The 22,403-nt window shown below is 44.2% G+C and overlaps 1 protein-coding gene across 1 annotated transcript in view; it reads left to right on the top strand.

Moving 5' to 3' along the window:
* LOC141258053 (phospholipid scramblase family member 5-like) overlaps positions 1 to 22,403 on the top strand; it is a 179,627-nt gene that overhangs the window by 59,946 nt on the left and 97,278 nt on the right. The window lies entirely within an intron of this gene.

Below are 22,403 nucleotides of genomic sequence, written 5' to 3' on the forward strand. Positions count from 1 at the left end.
TTCAAAAAGCTAGAATTATGTTTATTGCAACATTAAAATAAAATGCAATAACGGGCGGTCAAAACATCGGATCTACCCTAAAATGGCATAAATAAAAACGTCAGCCCGGCATGCAAAAAATAAGTCCTCACCCGGCCCCAGATGCCGAAAAATGGAGACGCTATGGGTCTTGGAAAATGGTGGCATTTTTTTTTTTTTTAACAAACTTTGCATTGTTTTTTCACCACTTAAATAAAAAAGAACCTATACATGTTTAGTATCTACAAACTCAAAATGACCTGGAGAATCATAATGGCAGGTTAGTTTTAGCATTTAGTGAACATGGTAAAAAAAATGCCAAAAAACAACTGTGGAATTGCACTTTTTTTTTGCAATTTCACTGCACTTGGATTTTTTTCCCGTTTTCCAGTACACAATATGGTAAAACCAGTGGTGTTGTTAAAACGTACAACTTGTCCCGCAAAAAATAAGGCCTCATATGACCATATTGATTGAAAAATAAAAAAGTTATGGCTCTGGGAAGAAGGGAAGCAAAAAACGAAAACGCAAAAATGGTCAGAGTGGAGATATGTTGCAAAGAGACACTCTCATTTTAGAGGATTCAGAAAGACCATATATTACATGGCTGTCCAACGTCAACAAGATGGGATGGATTTTCACTGTCAAACTCCCAGGTCAGGGTCCTCAAAATAATATTAAAATAGTGGCAGACGTGCAGCGGTAATAGAAGCACAGTCAGGATCATCAACAAAAAGGAGATCTGGAGGCATCAAGCTGTAAATTGAGAAAGAGACTTATTCAGGGTGTAGGCCAGGTGTCAAAACCAGGGCTAAGATTGTTCCACTTCTGATTTTGGGTTACAAATACTGATGTTAAATACTGACTAAATACTAAATGTGTTAACGTGGCCATAGGGTGAATTGTGGAAGTGAGGAGAGGTGAATCTGGATGTCTTGAAATCTGATGCACCACTCACTTAGAATTGTGGCCAGCAGTGGGGACCTGCTGCTGATATGCGTAGAGATGAGTATGGGCATGAGTAAGCAGTAACCAGCAAAGAACATTTATATAACCTAAAAATGTTAAAAAAATAAAATAAAAAAAACACAATCTTCTTACTTTTCCAAGTCCTTCTCCATCTAACATGAACGACAGCAGAAATATGTTCAGATCCTCTGGGTTCTCAATAAAACATTTTTTATATATTTTATAGCATCAGGCTGACACATCCCTTTCGACCCACATATGCAGTGTCAAATGGATAATTGCAGCTTTGTCGCTATAAGTTAACCTTTTCACCATACCCCGTTAATAACCACTTCCAATGCAATCATATATTTTATTATCCACAATAAAGAGCAATGACCAGATTAGAATATACTCTGTGGGCTGCAAGCACCATAGTGAGAATATTAATGTTACTTTACCCATTACCTTGTATTTCTTCATTTGAGTCCAAGAGTATTAACTGGTTTATGGTTCACGGTACTATTGTGTCTGAAAAAAATAATGGGGATGTAAAATGTAAAGCAAACAACAGCATGGGTCCAGGTCATTTCTGGTCTATGACACAATTGGATTGAACCCTTCAGCGCCTGATGTCAGCCTAAAGCAAATCTCTTATTTCCCACTTTCTTGCAAAAGAATCCAGTTATAAAAAGGTCATCTTAACTCTTTGCTTAAATAAAGTCATATTAATGGATCTATTTGTTGATATGTAGTTAAATTATACAACCTTAAATGCAAAAAGGCAGAACGCTACGTAAAAAGTAAAGAAAACAAGAATTCAATGATTTGGAAATCTCTAATAGCAGGGGCGTACAAGGAAATCATGGGACCCAATAGCAGAAGTTCTAATTGCCATCCCCCTCCCCTGAAAAGAAAAAATTATATTCGGCGGGGTCAAAGAAGAGTATATTTCACAACTTTGCAGCCATTACAAAGTAATTTTGATCCTATTAAAGTCCGTAGATTGCCCCCATAAAGTATGATGCCAACAATAGTTTTTCCCACGAAACACAGTATGATACCCCCACAGTGAATTTTTCCACAGTACCCTCCACACACATGGTATGATAATCTTACTGTATCCACTTCCCCTGGCAAATTATGGTGATTCCAACACAGTATGAGGCCCCAACTGTGATCGTCATACAGCCCTCCATACACTATAATGAGTCTCCATACTCCCCTCCACTCAGTATGATGGCCTCAACTTAACCATCCCCACTATATATTGGCCCCCACTCAGCCCTCCAAACAGGAAAATGGCCCCTACACAAAAACCTTCACAATGTATAATTGCTTGCATTCAGTGTAATGGCCACCACATCGCCCCCCAAACAGTATAATGGCCCCTACATAGGTCTCCAAATAGTATAATGACACCTCCATAGCCCTGCAAACAGAACCCCCACATAGACATGCAAACAGTATAATGTCTCCCCATGTAGTCCTGCAAACAGTATAATGGCCCCCCACATATACCTGCAAACAGTATAATGTCCCCTATATAGAGCTGCAAACAGTATAACGGCCCCTTCACATAGACCTGAAAACAGTATAATGGCCCCCATATAGTCCTGTAAACAGTATAATGGGCCCATGTATACTTCAATACTGTATTATGGCCCCATATATTCCTCCAGACAGTCCTCCATACATTATTATGGGCCCCAGACAGTCATCCATACAGTATTATTGGCCTCATATAGTCCTACATACAGTATAATGGGTCCCACATAGTCCTCCATAAAATATTATGGGCCCTATATAGTCCTCCATACAGGATTTTGGGCCCCACATAGTCCTCCATACAGTATTATGGGTTCCATATAATCCTCCATACAGTATTAAGGGTCTCATTAAGTCCTCCAACCATTATTATGGACTCCATATATTAATATGGGCCCCATAGAGTCCTATATACAATATTATGGGCCCCATATAGTCCTCCATACATTGTTATGGGTCCAATGTAGCCCTCCATACAGTATAATGGGCCACACATTAAAAATAAAATATACTCACCTCTCCCTGTTCCCCCTCTGCTCCAATCTCTGCAGTGCGTCTTCTGACCCTGTGCACTGCTCGGCACAAAGGCTGCACTGCAGTGACATCATCATGCCCTCTGCGCTGAGACGTTACAGAGCTCAGACACAGAGGGAGAATAAAGGGAGGGGGGAGTGTCAGCTGTCAGCTTCCTCTCCCATCATTGTTTTCAACTGTATTGGCATTCAGGACCAGGATGCCGATGCAGTTTAAAGTACGATGCCGGGCAGGGGGGGGGCCTTGTGCCAGCGCTGCCACCGGAGCCCCCCCAATTCACGGACCCCATAGCATGGTCTGGTACACCACTGTCTAGTAGCCATATTTTATTCACAACATATTATTCAGAATATAGAACACAGATCAGACAGTGAATGTCATTTGAAAAAAATGAACTAATTTAAAATGATGACCACAACACATCTCAAAAACGATAGTTTATGGCCATTACTACTACACTGTAGAATTCACACTTCTTTTTACAGTCTGCAAATGTCTGGGAAGTAAGGAGACTAGAGATGAGCGGATCGATCTGTGGAAAATCGAGTTTGCGTCAAATTTTCCGAAATTTGCAGTTTCAACATTTTGAGATTCAATTTGCATTTGACAAAAGAAAATAATAAACTTGTCTGCCATCATTTCCCACACTACTGAAGCATCAGAGAGTGGGCTAACATCATTTTGCATTGCCACGCGGGCTTCACCATAAAGCCCTGCAGGTATGACATTTGTCAGATTATCACACCTTGTACAGTGTTGGTCAGGACCTGGGCCATCTGAGAGCACTAGTTTCCAGTGGAGCACAGTTTATATGGCAGAGTCATTTTCCATATTCAGAATCACTCTCTCTCTTGTAGAGTGCAAGCTCTTATGGTCAGAAGGGTCTTCGATCTCGCTTGCCTGTAGCGTGTAAGCTCTTGTAGTCAGTGGGATTCTCCCTCTATCTTCTCTCTCCCACATGTATTTTCCAAGCAATTGCTTTCCAGTATTGACATTCACACAAATTGAATTTTGGGAAAATTTGTCAAAGACGGCAAATTCAAATTTCGAAAGATCTGCTCTTCTTTAAAGGAGACCAAATGCTGATGTTATGGGAGAGTAATTTTGTATCATTCTTGTCTGATGTAGGATATTTTGTTTCATAATACGCCAAATCTTTTTTTAATGGTGGAAGGTTTGGACTACAAGTCGCCAGTTCATCACCTCTTCTGCTAAGTCACGCTGTTGTGATGAACGCATTATGTTGTTTAGCATTGTCCTGCTGAAATAGTCAAGACCTTTCCTGAAATAGACATGGTCTGGATGGGAGCATATGTCGTTCTAAAACCTCTACGTAATGCTCAGCATTGATAGTGCCGGACAATATGTGTAAGCTGCCCATGCATAGGCACTAATGCAACCCCATACCATCAGAGGTGCAGGCTTTTATATTGTGCGGTGATAACAAGCTGGATGGTCCCTCTCCTCTTGAGCCCGTAGGTCATGGTGTTTGTGGTTTCCATAAAGAATTTCACATTTTGATTCATCTGTCCGCAGAACAGTTTTCCATTTTGCCTTGATGCATTTTAAATTAGCTTTGGTCCAGAGAAGATGGCAGCGTTTCTCGATTGTGCTGATATATGGATTCTTTTTTGCATGATAGAGATTTCACTTACATGACCGGATTATGCCTGATTTAATGCAGTGCCACCTGAGGGCCCATAGATCAAGGGCATCCAATATTGACCATCGGCCTTGTCCCATGTCAAAAAAACAAATAAAATACAACAAAATAAAACATGTTTGTCAATAAAACAAACATTACAAAGTATAAACTACCAGCAATTCAACAATATTGTCTATCAAACTATGACAAGTTTACAATATTGTAAAAACTATAATACAAGTATACTGTACATCAGAAGAACCAAACGTACCCACCACATGATCCTCAACATAAGTTCTCAAACGTCAGTTTGTCATCCTGAAGCATATGGATCGCTCCAGGATCCCTGAATTTTTTAATTATATTATGTATTGTAGATGGTTGAATATTCAAAGTCTATGCAATTTTCCGTTGAAGAACATATTTCTGAAATTGTTCCACATTTATTAGATGCAGTTGTTCAAATTGATGAACCTCTGACCATCTTTGCTTCTGAGAGACTCTGTCTCTCTTGATCTATTCTTTTTATCCACGGTCATGACTTAGATTAAAATTGACCCTCTAGCTGTTTTTCATTGGTGCCACTTTTCCAGCCATTTGTCCCAACTTTTTTAAAATGTTGCTGCCATGAATTTCTAAATAAGTAATTTTTTAAATTAAATGGAAAAATATCTAATGTTAACCTTCTGATCTGCATTCTATGTTCTGTTACTAAATATGGCTACAGGGGATTTCCATATCATTGCATTCTTGTGTTCTTTACACAGTGTCCCAACTTTTTTGGAATTGGGTTTGTGCTAATAATCAGGGGTATTTCTGTATGCTGTTAAGTTTTGCTGTAACAGTCATGTACAGTATTATAGTTTAATATCATTTCTTACAGAACAAAAAATTACTAGAATCTGAGTCTTTGACCTGGAGCTTTCAAAGAAGAGTTTTAGGTCATACAAAGTGCACCAGTCATATTGCCATATATTTCAGTAAAAGAGACTGAGATTTTTAGAGGGAAATAAAATGTGCAACCAAAGTGCAACTCACACTGGAATGAATGTAGCTTAAAGCCATGTGCACACATTGAGTATTTGGTCAGTATTTTACCTCAGTGTTTGTACACCAAAAAATACAGAATTGATGCACATATTTCTATTATACTTTTCCTCTGATTGGTCAGTTTTTGACCCCAGTATTTTTAAGCCAAAATCAGTAGTGGAACAATTACTCAGCATGTGCACGTGGAATTAGATGACTTTCACAGGTTGATTAACCACTTCGCGCCAGAGCCTGTTTTTGCCTTCGTGACCGGGCCAATTTTTTCAATTCTGACCACTGCCAGTTTATGAAGTAATTACCCTGGAACGCTTCAACGAATTCCCCTGATTCTGAGACTGTTTTTTCGTGACATATTGTACTTCATGATAGTGGTAAAATTTCTTCGATATCACTTGCGTTTATTTGTGAAAAAATCGGAAATTTGGCGAAAATGTTGAAAATTTTGCAATTTTCAAACTTTGAATTTTCATGCCCTTAAATCAGAGAGATATGTCACACAAAATAGTTAATAAATAACATTTCCCACATGTCTACTTTACATCAGCACAATTTTGGAACCCAAATTTTTTTTTGTTAGGGAGCTATAAGGGTTAAAAGTTGACCAGCGATTTCTCATTTTTCCAACAAAATTTACAAAAACATTTTTTTAGGGACCACATCATATTTGAAGTTACTTTGAGGGGTCTTTATGACAGAAAATACCCAAAAGTGACACCATTCTAAAAACTGCACCCCTCAAGGTGCTCAAAACCACATTCAAGAACTTTATTAACCCTTCAGGTGCTTCACAGGAATTTTTGGAATGTGGAAGAAAAAAATTAACATTTAACTTTTTTCACAAAAATGTTACTTTAGACCCAATTTTTTTATTTTCACAGGGGTAACATGAAAAAATGGACCCCAAATTTTTTTGTGCAATTTCTCTTGAGCGTGCTGATACCCCATATGTGAGGGAAAACCACTGTTTGGGCGCACGGCAGGGTTCGGAAGGGAAGGAGCGCCATTAGACTTTTTGAATGTAAAATTTGTCTGAATAATTTGCGGACGCCATGTTGCGTTTGGAGAGCTCCTAATGTGCCTAAACAGTGGAAACCCCCCACAAGTGACACCATTTTGGAAACTAGACCCCTTAGGGAACTTATCTAGATGTGTGGTGAGCACCTTGAACCCCAAGGTGCTTCACAGAAGTTTATAATATTGAGCTGTAAAAATAAAATTTTCACATTTTTCCCACAAAACCGTTTTTCATCCCTTAATTTTGCATTATCATAAGGGTAATAGGATAAATTGCACCATGAAATTTGTTATGCAATTTCTCCTGAACACGCTGATACCCCATATGTGGAGGCAAATTACTGTTTGGGCACATGGCAGGGTTTGAAAGGGAAGGAGCGCCATTTGACTTTTTGAATGTAAAATTTGTTTGAATAATTAGCGGACGCCATGTCACATTTGGGGAGCCCCTAATGTGCCTAAACAGCGGAAACCCCCCACAAGTGCCACCATTTTGGAAACTAGACCCCTTACGGAACTTATCTAGATGTGTGGTGAGCACCTTGCACCCCCAGCTGCTTCACAGAAGTTTATAATATTGAGCCGTAAAAATAAAATTTTCACATTTTTCCCTCAAAAAATGTTTTTCATTCCCTAATTTTGTATTATCATAAGGGTAACAGGATAAATTGCACCATGAAATTTGTTGTGCAATTTCTCCTGAACACGCTGATACCCCATATGTGGAGGCAAATTACTGTTTGGGCACATGGCAGGGTTTGAAAGGGAAGGAGCGCCATTTGACTTTTTGAATGTAAAATTTGTTTGAATAATTAGCGGACGCCATGTCACATTTGGGGAGCCCCTAATGTGCCTAAACAGTGGAAACCCCCCACAAGTGCCACCATTTTGGAAACTATACCCCTTAGGGAACTTATCTAGATGTGTGGTGAGCACCTTGCACCCCCAGCTGCTTCACAGAAGTTTATAACATTGAGCCGTAAAAATAAAATTTTCACATTTTTCCCATAAAAAATGTTTTTCATTCCCTAATTTTGCATTATCATAAGGGTAACAGGATAAATTGCACCATGAAATTTGTTGTACAATTTCTCCTGAGTACGCCGATACCCCATATGTGGGGGAAAACCACTGCTTTGGTGTACGGCAGGGTTCGGAAGAGAAAGAAGCGCTATGTTGGCTGGGATAGGCAGCAGACACCATGTCACATTTGAAGAGTCGCTGACATGCCAAAACAGCAGAAACCCCCACAAGTGACCCCATTTTGTAAACTACACCTCTCAAGGAATTCATCTAGGGAAGTAGTGAGCATTTTTTAATTTTTAAATTTATACCATTGGGCAGTGAAAAAAGCATAATTATATTTTTACCACAAAAAAATGTTTTACCCTCAGATTTTACATTTTCACACAGGGCAATGGGTAAAAATGGTGCCGAAATGTGTCACACAATTTCTTCTAAAAGTGTCAATACCCCATATGTGGCTGTATCGTACCGCTCAGCCATACGGCGAGATCTGGGGGGGGCGGAGCGCTATTTGACAATTGGAGAACAAATTATTGTAGAATAGGCATTTGGATTTGGGAGCACAAAATTTTCTGAATTTCTTTTGGGGGGCAAGGACCATTTTGTTTTTCCAGAGCCTTTCTGCTACCAGTAACTTGGAAGTCCCTTATATTTTTAACAGATGATGGACCTGAGTGGGGACTAGCTTTTTTTGAGGACTGAGTTGAAGCTTTTATTGGGAAAATTTACGTAACATTTATCCGGCGCTCTAGGCTGAGCACTTACATCGGGGTTTCCATCTAATTTTCCAAGTGATGTAATTCAGATGAAACCCCTGCAGGATCCATTCACTGTAATGAGGCAGCAGAGTTACTCTGGACTCCGTCTGGCCTCTGTTTAGTGGTGTCCTTTTTTTCAGAAGTGCACAAAACTGTGGCCAACCGCACTTTTATGCACGCCTAAAACAAATGACACCGTGGGCTCACAGGCCAGATGGCATCCACAGTGGCCTATATCTGCCTCATTACAGGGAATCTTCCATCATGGGTTCTGGCTGAATCACGTATTTCAGAGATTTACACGGAAACTCTGGTGTAAGTGCTCAGCGCAGAGCACAGGATAAATGTGAGCAGAGCCTTACTGGGATCTTTGGGAGACATAATAAACAAATCAGTAGCAGGTGAATAATATTTGTTTTATTTATTTTTTATGCCGTTCCTAGTGTGATATAACTGATTAGATTACTTTATTCTTCGGGTCGGTGCGATTACAGAGATACCAGATTTATATCGGGTTTTTATGACTGACAGCTGTCACACACTAAAATACGCTTTTTTTGCAAAATCTAGTTTTTGCATCACCATATTTTGAGAGCTATAATTTTTCCATATTTCGGCCGATAGAGTCATGTGACGGCTTGTTTTTTGCGGGACGAGTTGAAATTTTTATTGGAACCATTTTTGGGCACGTGACATTTTTTGATCGCTTTCTATTCCGTTTTTTGGGAGGTAAAGTTAACAAAAACAAACACTTCAGGAATTGTTTTTTGAGTTTTTTTTTATGCCGTTCTGCGTGTGGTAAAAGTGATCAGGCAGCGTTATTCTACGGGTCAGTACGTTTACAGCGATACTTTACTTACTGTATTTTTTTTATGTTTTGGCGCTTTTACACAATAAAACAATTTTATAGAAAAAAAAATATTTTTTTTGCATTGCTTTATTCTGAGCGCTATAACTTTTTTATTTTTTGGCTGATGGAGCTGTATGGCAGCTTTTTTTTGCGGAACAAGATGACGTTTTCAGTGGTACCATTTTTATTTCTATTCTGCTTTTTGATCGCATTTTTTTCCACTTTTTGTTTGGCGATATGATAAAAAAGCATATTTTTTTGCTCCATTTTTTATTTATTTTTATTACGGTGTGCACAGAAGGAGTTAATTAGTGTGACAGTTTTATAGCTTGGGTTGTTTCGGACGCGGCGATACCAAATATGTGTACTTTTTTTGGTTTTGTAATAATTTACGGATTTATTGGTTTAATATTTTATTTATTTATTTTTATTTATTTTGTGATTTTTTTTTTTAATAGTTTAAAAACTTTTTTTTTACTTTTTTTTCAATTTTTACTTAGTCCCTGTATGGGACATTAATTTTTATTTTTCTGATCACTGATCTCATGTAATGTAATACACATATATTACATTATATGAGATCTTCACTGACTGTTTCAGTCAGTCTCCTGTCTGGTATCAGCTACATACAGGCTGAAGCCAGACAGGAAGGACACCATATATGGCAGAGCTGGAGGCGGTCATGTGACCTCCAGCTGCCATAGCAACCCCAGGTCCTCAAACGAAACGGAGGTCTTCGGAGGTAAGTAAGACGACCCCCTCTCTTCCTTCTGTCTCCTATATGCCGCGATCACTATAGATCACAGCATATAGCAGACAGCAAAGGGTTAACATCACTGGGACCTGATCTAATCAGGTCCCGATGATGTACCCTGTCAGAGCTCACGCTCTGCACCGGAATCGCAGTGCTTGCAGGACCCTGGGGGTCCTGAGCACTGCGTGACCACCCACCGTTTTTAAACGTCGGCACTGCACAGAGCCCGGCAAGCGCCGACGTTTATCTACAGTGGGCGGTCGGGAACCGGTTAAGTGAGGCCTCGTGCACATGTTCAGTATTTGGTCAATTTTTTACCTCCATATTTGTAAGCCAAAATCAGGAGTGGAACAATCAGAGGAAAAGTATAATAGAAACACTTTATCACTTCTGTATTTATTACCCACTCCTGGTTTTGGCTTACAAATACTGAGGTAAAAAGCTGACCAAATACTAAATCTGTGAAAGCGGCCTTATTATAGTCTTAGTGCAAGAGATATTTTTGGTATTGAATAAAAGGTAATATAATCTCCATTAGTACATATAGTAAAGAAGTGCAGATTGCATAAATATTAGTGACGAGCGAGCACTAAAATGCTCTGGTGCTCGAAGCTTGGGTCGAGCACATTGGAATACTCGGGTGCTCGACCCGAGCAACGAGCCCAATGTAAGTCTATGGGAAACTCGAGCATTTTTCTGGTTGTCCCCTCCGGCGGTCTGCAGAAGGTCAAAAATTGCCCAAATCGATGGGAATGGTGCTCAATTAAACGTCAGGCAGGCAGAATATATAGGCAGACAGGCAGGCAGGGTATATAGGAGGGTGCATGAAAAACATAGCAGGGCACTTGAAACACACTAGTGCCCTCCGATTTTCATGCACCCGTCGCTTTAAAAAAGCCAGTCGGCAATTCATCAGCAGCATACACCGGTACCAGACAATTTAGAACAGAAAGATTGACTTTGATAGCAGCATTTCGGGGGTTAATGTGTCGGGAGCTGTGCGGGACTGTTCCTGGCACATAGTACCGGGTGTCAGCTGTTAGAATCAGCTGACACCCTATGGTGATCGCGCCCGCACAGCCTCTGTGCGGGCGCGATCGATGAGGCGTAATAATACATACCTGGTCATTAAGGCCCAGGGCACAGGAATGCCTTATGTCAGAAAGGGGTTCAAATTAGTGATGAGCGAGCATGCTCGCCACTGCTCGGTACTCGCCCGAGTATCTCAGTACTCGAGATGCTTGGAGCTCGCCGAGTACTTTCGAGATGCTCGGGGGGGAGCCCGGGTCCCCGTCCTGCATGTTTGGCGCTATTTAGAGCACCAATCATGCAGGGATTCTCCTGCGCTTGCAGTGAGCCTGAGAGAATTCTACTGCGCTCACTGCTAGCCAGGAGAATTCTCCCACGCTGTCAGTGACGTGCATGAGGTGAGCTGAGTTCATTGGACTTGAACTCGGCTCATCTGGATTCCGTCACAGCCAGACACTGAGGAGCGCAAGCATGCCTGCGCTTCTCAGTGTCTGCGGCATGGCAAGCTGGATGGCAGCTTTCGGCTGCGATCCAGCCTGTCATGTGAATGTAGCAGAGCTGGAGCCGTCCTGGGAAAAAAGGAAAGGTAAGGATGAGGTTGGTTTATTATTTTATTTTTATTGCAGGAGATCGTTGGCTTCAGCTGGAATGGGCGTGATGGTAAGTATGGTTTAATTTAGAACATTAAAGAATTGTGTGTTTATTTCAATTAAAGGACTTTATTCTGGGTGTTTGTGTTTTTTTTTTAACTTTGACTATGGGGTTAGTAATGGGGGTGTCTTATAGACGCCTCTCCATTACTAACCTGGGCTTGATGTCAGCTGGCATTGTAAGCTGACATCAACCCCAGCCCTATTACCCCACTGCCACCGCTACAGGGCAGTGGGAAGAGCAAGGCTAAGTGCCAGAATTGGTGTATCCTATGGATGCGCCATTTCTGGGGTGGCTGACGGCTGGTGTTTCTAGCCTGGGAGGGGGCCAATATTCATGGCACCCTTCCTGGGCTATTAATATCAGCCCCCAGCTGTCTGCCTAGCCTTTGCTAGCTATTGAAATAGGGGGACCCCACATCATTTTTTTTGGTGTCCCCTATTTTAATAGCTAGTAAAGGCTAGGTATTCAGCTGGGGGCTGATATTAGTAGCCTGGGAAGCTCCGTGGGTATTACCCCCTTCCCAGGCTTCAAACATCTGCCCCAGCCGTCTGCTTAACCTCTGCTAGAGACTAAAATTACGGGTAACCCTACGCCAATTTTTTTTTTAATAAATCCTTTATTTTAAAACTAAATGACAAGTACAGTAACAAACACTGTCACTCTACTTGTTATATATGTGAATGACATGTTTCTATCTATCTAATCTATGTGTGATGCTCTATTCTTTCTGTTCTAAATTGTCGGGTACCGGTGTATGCCGCTGATGAATTGCCGGCTTTTCATATTTCACTGTGAGCACTGTTCCCATCGATTTGGGCAATCACTGTAATGCCACAACCACCATGGCTGTGACATTACAGTGAGTGTCAGACAATCCCTGCATGATTGGTGCTCTAAATAGCGCCAAACATGCAGGACGGGGACCCGAGCTCCCGCCCGAGCATCTCGAAAGTACTCGGCAAGCTCCGAGCATCTCGAGTACTGAGATACTTGGGCGAGTACCGAGCAGTGGCGAGCATGCTCGCTCATCACTAATTTGAACCCCTTTCTGACATAAGGCGTTCCTGTGCCCTGGGCCTTAATGACCAGGTATGTATTATTACGCCTCATCGATCGCGCCCGCACAGAGGCTGTGCGGGCGCGATCACCATAGGGTGTCAGCTGATTCTAACAGCTGACACCCGGTACTATGTGCCAGGAACAGTCCCGCACAGCTCCCGACACATTAACCCCCGAAATGCTGCTATCAAAGTCAATCGCAGCATTGCGGGAGCATGGTGTGTGTGCGGGGTCCCAATCGTTGCCATGGTGACCCAATGTCGTCATGATGACATCCAGGTCACCAGACATCAGGAAGTTAGATAGATAAATTGTGCACTGCGCATGATCTAAGTTGTGCCAGTGCAGAGCTGACAGCCTGCATAGCATAAAGATGCTACTGCATCCCTATGCTATACAAGCGATCAGCCTGCATAAAATGAAAGTCCCATAGTGAGACAAAGTATAAAAGTGAAAAAGTGTCAGAAAGTAGGAAAAAAAAAAAATAATTGTAAAAATATAAAAAAAAAGGAAAAAATAATCCAAAAATATACTGTACCCATAAATATATATTATGAAGAAAAAAAAAACAATAAAAGTACACATATTTGGTATCTCCGTGTCCGAAACGACCTGACCTATAAAACTGTCCCACTATTTAATCCCTTTAGTGAACACAGTAATAAAAATAAAAAACTAAGCAAAAAAACAATGCTTTATTATCATACCGCCAAACAAAAAGATGGAATAAAACGTGATATAAAAACGAATGTAAATAAAAATGGTACTGCTGAAAACGTCATCCTGTCCCACAAAAAACAAGCCAGCATACAGCTCCGTCAGCCAAAAAATAAAAAAGTTATAGCTTTCAGAATAAAGCGATGCAAAAAATTTTTGTTTTTCTATAAAATAGTTTCTATTGTGTTAAAGCCCCAAAACATAAAGAAAGATAAAAATGTAGTATCGCTGAAAACGTACTGACCCGAAGAATAAAGTTGCCTTAGCAATTTTACCACATGCAGAACGGCATAAAAAAAAAATCCTGAATTGTTAGTTTTTGTTTATTCTGCCTCTCGAAAATCAGAATAGAAAGCGATCAAAAAATGTCATTTGCCTGAAAATGATACCAATAAAAGCGTGAACTTGCCCCCGCAAAAAACAAGCCCTTAAATGACTCTGTGGGCCGAAATATGGATAAATGATTGCAAAAACTAATCTTTGCAAAAAAAAAGTGTCTTTTATAGTGATGAGCGTGCATACTCGCAAGTACTCTGAACTCGCCCGAGCATCTCAGTGCTCGAGATGCTCAGAGCTTGCCGAGTACTTGCGAGATGCTCGGGCGGATGCTCGGGTCCCCTCCCTGCATGTTTGGCGCTCTTTAGAGCGCCAATCAACATGCAGGGATTGCCTGCCACTCACTGTAATGCTGTAGCCATGTTGGTTGTGGCATTACAGTGATTGGCGGGCCGCACAGCGTCATCAGGTCTATATCAGACCTGGCGCCCCTGTGCTCATCATAGTCACTCCAGAATCAGACAGTGTAGGGACAGATTTGGTTGGGCATTAGGTAGTGTAGGGAGAAAACAAGTACATTACGCATATCCATCTCAACAAACAGTCCTTCTGAGGACTAATCCATCTGCAGAGATATCAGGGAGGCAGTGAATATAGACAAGCAGGCAGTGCATATAGCACAAGAGGCTCCATTCCAGTTCTGCCTTCTGCTGCTGTTAGATATTTCTAGACAAAAGCCCAGGTCTCAGGGGCCAGGAATACTGTTCTTTGGATCTTAATCCTCATTATGTGCTTAAAAAGCAATCCAGAGAACACCGTTTTTCTGCGCCAGTTGCTTGTTGGCACTGCAGGATACAGCCAGGTTACAGCGCTAAAAATGCAGCTATTTAAAACTGTGGTTTATCCGTCACACGGATCACATAATTGCGCTGAAAATACTGCCATTTTTGGCCTCCATTCAAATTTTTCAGTGTGTCAGCAAAGTTTTTGACACCAGTTTGCTTTTCAAAATAGTTACCTACAGGCCAGGTATTTAAAACTGTGGTTTCCCCCATCACACTGATTACATATAACTTCGCTCCAAATTCAGCCATTTGTAGTGAGCGTGGAAGATATTGTCCTACATTTAAAATGGGCAAGGTGTGTGGCAAGGGACGGGGAACTGAACGTGATGGTGATGGTGCATGTATAGGCCGAGGCTGAGGCCGTGGACAAGCTGAAATTGTGCTACAACAAACACCCACATCTTCTCCCCCGACCTTCCTGTCCCAATTCCTAGGGGACCGCAGCACACCACTATTGAACCCAGAGCAGTGTCAAAAGGTTGTTGGTTGGATAGCGGATAATGCTTCCAGTCACTTAGCCACCACCCTGTCTTCCACACGGACAAGTCTCAGTAGCCGTGAGTATGGACCGCATATTCCTCACCCTGATCCTCCTTCCTCCCACCATACTGAGTGCCCGGAGACAACTGATCCCACACTTGGACATTCCGAAGAGCTGTTCAGTTTTCCATTTATAGATTCGGGCCTGTTGACTGGTCCACTTGAAGCGGGGCAAGAGGAGATGGCATGTAGCGATGCCCAAATATTTGAGCAGCCACGGTCACACAAAGGCGAATGTGGGAAAGTGTCACAAGAGGTGGACGATGATGAGACACAATTGCCAGAAAGTCAGGAGGAGGACCAGGGTGCGGAAGTGGAAGACGAGGTGGTGGATGATATAGTAACTGACCCAACCTGGCAGGAGGACATGCAGAGCAAGGACAGCAGCACACAGGGGGAGGGAGGCAAAGCACCCCAACAGGCAGGAAGAAGTAGTGAGGTGGCCGCAGACAGAAGGCAGGCAACCGTTCCCCGTAACACCAACATGAAGGAAGTTTCCAGTAAAACTGTTAGGTTTTCCCGAGTCTGGTTGCTTTTTAAAGACTCTGCTGATAACCCCAAAAAGGCCATTTGAACCATCTGCCCGGCCAGCATCAGCAGGGGTGGCAAAACGACCAGCCTGACCACCACCAGCATGATCAGGAACATGGCAACAAAGCACCCAACTTTGTGGGCCAAACCCCAGGGTCCAGGAACAGTGTCTGCGGATGGCACCATTGCTTCTTCTGCTGTTGTGCATGCAAGCCAATCCCCTGTCTATGGTGCATGCGAAGATGCCTCCTGCCCTGCACCTGTCATTGCACACTTTCAAGTAGCAGCATCAGGAAGCACGTCCTTGTCCCAGCGCAGCGTTCAGTTGTCCATACCCCAGTCATTGGAACGCAAGCGCAAATACGCAGCCAACGCCCCACAGGCCACACTACAAATTCCCACATTTCACGACTGCTTGCGCTCGAAATGTTGCCTTTTAGGCTCGTGTAGACGGAAGGATTCGGCAACCTGATGGCGGCGTCCATCCCTCGGTACACGGTCCCCAGCCGCCACTATTTCTCTCCGTGTGCCGTCCCCGCATTACACAAGCACGTGTCCCAAAACAGCAGTTACCGGGAAAGTCCACCAAACCACGGACAAGTGGACAAGTGCTTGTGGGCAGGGATGGTACATCTCGCTGACGGCACACTGGGTTAACATGAAAGCCGGGACCCAGTCGGACCTTGGGACGGAACAAGTCCTCCCGATGCCAAGGATTGCGGGCCCTAGGTCAATCAGGGTTGCCCCCACAGTCTACAGCTCCTGCACCTCATCCTCCATCTCCGAAATGACCACATCAGTCACAAGCTGGAAGCACTGAAAGACAGGCTGTGCTAAAGCTAATATGCTTAGGTGACAAACCACACAATTCTGAAGAGTTGTGGACAGCTCTGAAAGAGCAGGCAGATCTCTGGCTCACACTACTGAACCTACAGCCAGACATGGTCGTGTGTGACAATGGCCGGAACCTGGTGGCAGCTCTAAGGCGAGGCAAGCTCACACACGTACCAAGCCTGGCCCATGTGCTTAACCTCGTGGTTCAGCGGTTTCTCAAATCCTACCCGGAGCTGCCGGATCTGCTTATTAAAGTACGCCGCCTGTGTGCCCATTTTAGAAAGTCACCTACAGCTTCCGCCACCCTTGCCGTGTTTCAGCAGCGTTTCCAGCTTCCAGCATCACAGACTGTGTGATGTCCCCACGCGTTGGAACGGATTTGTGAGCAGAAGAGGGCAGTTGTTGAGTACCAGCATCAACAAGGCCTTTCGTATTCAGTTCAGACTCCACACATAAGACCTCCAGAGTGGACATGGATGTCAGACATATGTACATTCCTCCAAAAGTTTGAGGACTCCACCAAGATGGTGAGCGGCGATGACGCCATAATTACCATCACCATCCCGCTTCTCCGTCTTCTGAAATGCTCTCTGCTCACAATCAAAGAGGATGCATTACAGGCAGAGCACGATGAGATGGATCAAGTAACCATACAGGGTAATTACACACAGCCCAGCCTCATCTCATCCCAACGTGGATTGGGTGACAATGAGGAAGAGGAGGAGGAGGAGGAGGAAGAACAGGAACTAGTTTCATGTGCTATAGATGGTACTACCTGCACAGCTGTCATACCATCTGTTCAGCGTGGATGGCCAGAGGACAGAGAGGAGGAGGAGGAGGAGAGGAGCATGGTCAGTCATCCTCTTGGTGAGTAAAGAGAGGAGAGAACAAGGCGCAATGGGTGACTCAGTATTGCAATTGTTAGAGGGGTGTGAGGATGGCTACTAACCTTATGAAGTTGTGCACCTCTGCACAACCCCAGTGTAAAGCTCCACAAGCTCCGCTCTGTTGGTGGCTGTCATCTAATTCCAGCAGCGCTCACAGATCCTGATCTCTCAGTGGTGGATCACGTGGTCAGGTTAGTTGCATGTAACGCCGAGATGGACGCCCAGCTTCACCAACACCCCAGGTAGCACTCCGGAGGGGTTAGGGCAGCGCAGCTTGGAAAACCTGGGTAGTGATTCTAATTAAATTCCTCCCACAGGTGAAAGAACAATAAATTAAAGGCAGCTCTACCGCACCCCAACAGGGGGAAAGGGACAATCAGTGAATATGAATAGCGGTACCAGAGCACCAATAACAGGGCAAAAATATTAAAAGGACTGATTTATTAATATACACACAACGCGTTTCAGTGGACACAGCCACCTTCATTAGGTGACACCTGATGAAGGTGGCTGTGTCCACCGAAACGCGTTGTGTGTATATTAATAAATCAGTCCTTTTAATATTTTTGCCCTGTTATTGGCGCTCTGGTACCGCTATTCATATTCACTGATTATCCTCTTGGTGAGGACACGGAAGTCTTGCCTGTTAGCAGTCTGGCATGCATGGCAGAGTTTATGTTATGCTGCCTTTCCCATGACCCTCGCGTTCTCAAAATTTTGGTTGACAGTCATTACTGGTTGGTGACACTTCTAGACCCATGCTACATGGAGAACTTTGTATCTCTTATTCCTGAGGCAGACAGGTCTACAAAAATGAGGCTGTACCAGAAGGCCCTTGTTGCGGAACTTTAAAAAAAAATTCCCATCTGAAAACGCTGGCGGTAGAGGTCACAGTTCGTTGGACAACCAAGGAGTGCAGGCGAGAGAGACACAACCTCAATACAGCAGAGGCAGGAGAACACTGTCAAAGTTCTGGGAGAATTTTCTCAGCCCCTCCCATCGCACAAGCCCTGAGGTGCGGGGTACTCTCACAAGGAGTGCAAAGTTTGGGAAGATGTTGAGGGAGTACCTTGCCGACTGTACCAACATCCTCCGTGATTCTTCTGTGCCTTATAATTATTGGGTATCCAAGCTGGATACGTGGAATGAACTGGCTCTCTATGCCTTGAAGGTCTAGGCCTGGACCTTTTCACAACCACACATGGGTATACGCTTCCTGATTTTGGCTATTTACTCTAGTCCTTCTCCTTCTCCTCATCCTCCACCACATCACCAGAGTGACCATGGTCTGTGATGCAACACCCACAGGGGTAAATGTTTGTCAGCCCATACACTTAATGCATGGGCATTACAAGTGTAGGAGTCCCGCTCCTTTCTAATGGGAACATTTTTTTTATGAGGCCCTCCTCCACGTCTCTTCCAAAGGGCTTTGGAGTGCCTCCCAATTTTTGGCAGCCCTTGCATTCACTGCATAGGCAAACATAATGGGAGGCCCACTTCCTAATAATGGGAACATTGTTTTCAGGAGGCCCTCCTCTAAGTCTCTTCAAAGGGGTATTGGGGTGCATCCAAATTTTGGGCAGCCCTGCCACTCACTGTATACGCAACAACAGTATAGGAGACCCACTCTTTAGTAATGGGAACAATAAAACATAGCCGGCTGATGGCTCTCTAAGAATAGTGAGGGCCGACTGCTGGCCCTTTAAGAATAGTAAAGGCTGCCTGATGGCCCTATAAAAATAGGCTTTGTGATTTTCAGAGTCCGTCCTTCATAAATGAAACACGATGTGTCTGATGATATCCCACACACTGTAACATACCTGGCGGCGTCCTTGCATAGTGGTCCATATCCCACTGTGCAAGAGCGCGCACTTAATATCAAGTCCAGTCTGCTAGCCTGGCTTCCCTCCATGCTGTCTGCTTACCTCTGTGTCTGCTGTTTAAGGGCGGCGCCTGATCACTTCCTGTTTCTTGTACCTGCTGCGGGCACACCCCTTGTGCGTACTCAGCCTATTGCTGTCTGTCACCTGGTATTTAACCCAGCACCTCCAATGAATCCCTGCCTGAGCATTGTGTTTCATTCAGTGTGCTCCTTCACTCTGAATGTGCCAGGTCCTTTTCTGTGCTTGCTTGCCTGCCTTTCCTGGAGGCTGTATTTCCAGGCCTGTCTGAACTTGCTCCTTGCCTGTTCATTCCGCCTTCTAGGGGCCGCATACCTAGACCCACTCCTGTATCTTGTCTGTCCTGTCTGAACACGCTCCTAGCCTGTTCCTCCCGCCTTCTAGGGGCTGCATACCTAGACCCGTTCCTGTATCTTGCTACTGTGTCTGTTCTTGTCTGTATACTCTTCTAGCCTGTTTTCTGTGTTTCTCTATGTCCGTACCTTTCCTTTTTCTGCAGGGTCTGAACTCGTACCTAACTCCTGCTCGTTGTCACTGTACTTCCGTTTGTGAGTTCGTGGTCCACTCGCTACTTCACTGTAAGTACCCTGTGGGTATCTGGTTCTGCCTTTCCCTTCCTGTCTGTTCCGTGTGAACAGAGCCCTGTCCCCTCTGCTCTGACCCTTTGCTCACTGCTCCGGCAGTCTCGCTCCGCTCTGACCCTTTGCTCACTGCTCCGGCAGTCTCGCTCCGCTCTGACCCTTTGCTCACTGCTCCGGCAGTCTCGCTTCGCTCTGACCCTTTGCTCACTGCTCCGGCAGTCTCGCTTCGCTCTGACCCTTTGCTCACTGCTCCGGCAGTCTCGCTCCGCTCTGACCCTTTGCTCACTGCTCCGGCAGTCTCGCTCCGCTCTGACCCTTTGCTCACTGCTCCGGCAGTCTCGCTCCGCTCTGACCCTTTGCTCACTGCTCCGGCAGTCTCGCTCCGCTCTGACCCTTTGCTCACTGCTCCGGCAGTCTCGCTCCGCTCTGACCCTTTGCTCACTGCTCCGGCAGTCTCGCTTCGCTCTGACCCTTTGCTCACTGCTCCGGCAGTCTCGCTCCGCTCTGACCCTTTGCTCACTGCTCCAGGTGGCCTCGTCCTGCTCTTCTCTTGCTCACCGCTCCAGGCGGCCTCGTCCTGCTCTTCTCTTGCTCACCGCTCCAGGCGGCATCGTCCTGCTCTACTCTCGCTCACCGCTCCAGGCGGTCTCATCCTGCTCTACTCTCGCTCACCGCTCTAGGCGGTTTCGTCTTGCCCTGCTCTTGCTTACCACTCTGGGCGGCCTTACTCTGCTGTGTTTGTCCGCCACATCTGTGGTTCTGTTCCTGAGTCCCAGTGTGTACTGGGTCCTATCCCACCTGTGTTCCTACCTGCTAGTGCCTCCCTGTCTGCACTCTAGCCGTGCTTGCCTGTACCCCCCTGCCTGCATACCCGCCTGCCTGCATACCAGTCGTGCCTGCCTATACCCACCAGTCTGTGTGTCAGCCGAACCGGTCTGTTCCTGTATTCCCCTGCGTGAGTCAACAGCCGTGTCCGGGGTCTGTCCTGGAGTAGCACCTGGTCCCTCTGCTCGGTTCCTCCTTGGTGCACTGGCGTCGTATGCCGTCGTTCGACCCTGGTCGGATCGGGTGAATACCTAGTTACGCCCCTCCAGGCATTCACTCTCCGGCACGGTCCAGTGGAATCACAAGCACACGCCGCTCAGCCCGGGCGTGTGCATTACACACACTACATGGCCAGATAAGGTTGTAAAATGTTAAAATGACATTTCCTGGTGAATGCATTTGCCACGGTTGAAAGCAATGCAAAAGTGAAAAAAAGCATCAAAAACGCTACGTGTGAACATAGCCCAAAGTGTGGAGGAGCATTTTTGTTTTTGGTTATTTATTTTGCTTTATATACAAGTCATTACCCTGGAAATGATGTTCCTTAACATATTAAAAATCCATTTTGGTTTCGTTTTTGTATGTTTTATTGTGAGTCTGTAAAAGTGGTGTAATACTTCTGACAACGTTGCTGACAGCAGTGATCTGGGAGTCAGAGATGCTTCCAGGGGTCTTCCCCATGCTGTTCCCATGTCATTTGAGCACTGTTCCAATCGATTTGGGCAATTTTTAGGCCCTCTGCAGACTGCCGGGGGGAGCCGTCTGAAAAATGCTCGAGTTTCCCATAGACTTACATTGGGCTCATTGCTCAGATCCAGCACCCTAGTATTCCAATGTGTTCGACCCGAACATCGAGCACCCGAGCATTTTAGTGCTCGCCCATCACTAGTCTTTTAGTGTATGGCAGCTGCTAAAAATAAAAACCTGATATGAATCTGGCATCACAGTAATCACACCGACCTGAAGAATAAAGTCGTCTAAACACTTATATTGCACGAGGAACGACATAAAAAATAAACTCTAGGGTTAGGGTTGTATTAGGGTTAGGGTTGTGCTAGGGTTAGGGTAGGGTTGTGCTAGGGTCATATTATGGTTGGGGTTGTACTAGGGTTGGGGTTAGGGCAGTGTTGGGGTTGGGATTTTTTCAAAAGTAAAGAAAAAAAATGATGACGATATGGTGAGTAGTGTTGATTGCAAATGCTCGCTACTTGAGTTTACATCGGGTGCTCGGGTATGCACAAAGTATAGCGGGTGCTCGAGTGACATGATCAGGTCTATGCCCTACATGTTTTGTGGCTGAGAAAAACCAAAGACAAGCAAAATACCCAAATACCTGGAAGTAAATGGATAAATCGCACAATGCATAAAAATAATGATAAATAATAAAGGGTATTTAGTTAACATAATTTTGATCAAAATAATGTAAAAGCCATCCCGTCACGGCAACCCTTATGGGACAGTCCTAACTCTAATATTAAAACCTTACCATTTGTCAAGTGACATACATATGGATAAGGGCAGAGAGAGTGAACCCCTAGTAGAAGCATGGACCTGAGAGGCAGAATGAACCTTTCAGCTC

The sequence above is a fragment of the Phyllobates terribilis genome, unplaced genomic scaffold, assembly GCF_046119375.1.
Source record: "Phyllobates terribilis strain yellow unplaced genomic scaffold, ASM4611937v1 Scaffold_3__8_contigs__length_932513732, whole genome shotgun sequence".
Classification (NCBI taxonomy): domain Eukaryota; kingdom Metazoa; phylum Chordata; class Amphibia; order Anura; family Dendrobatidae; genus Phyllobates; species Phyllobates terribilis.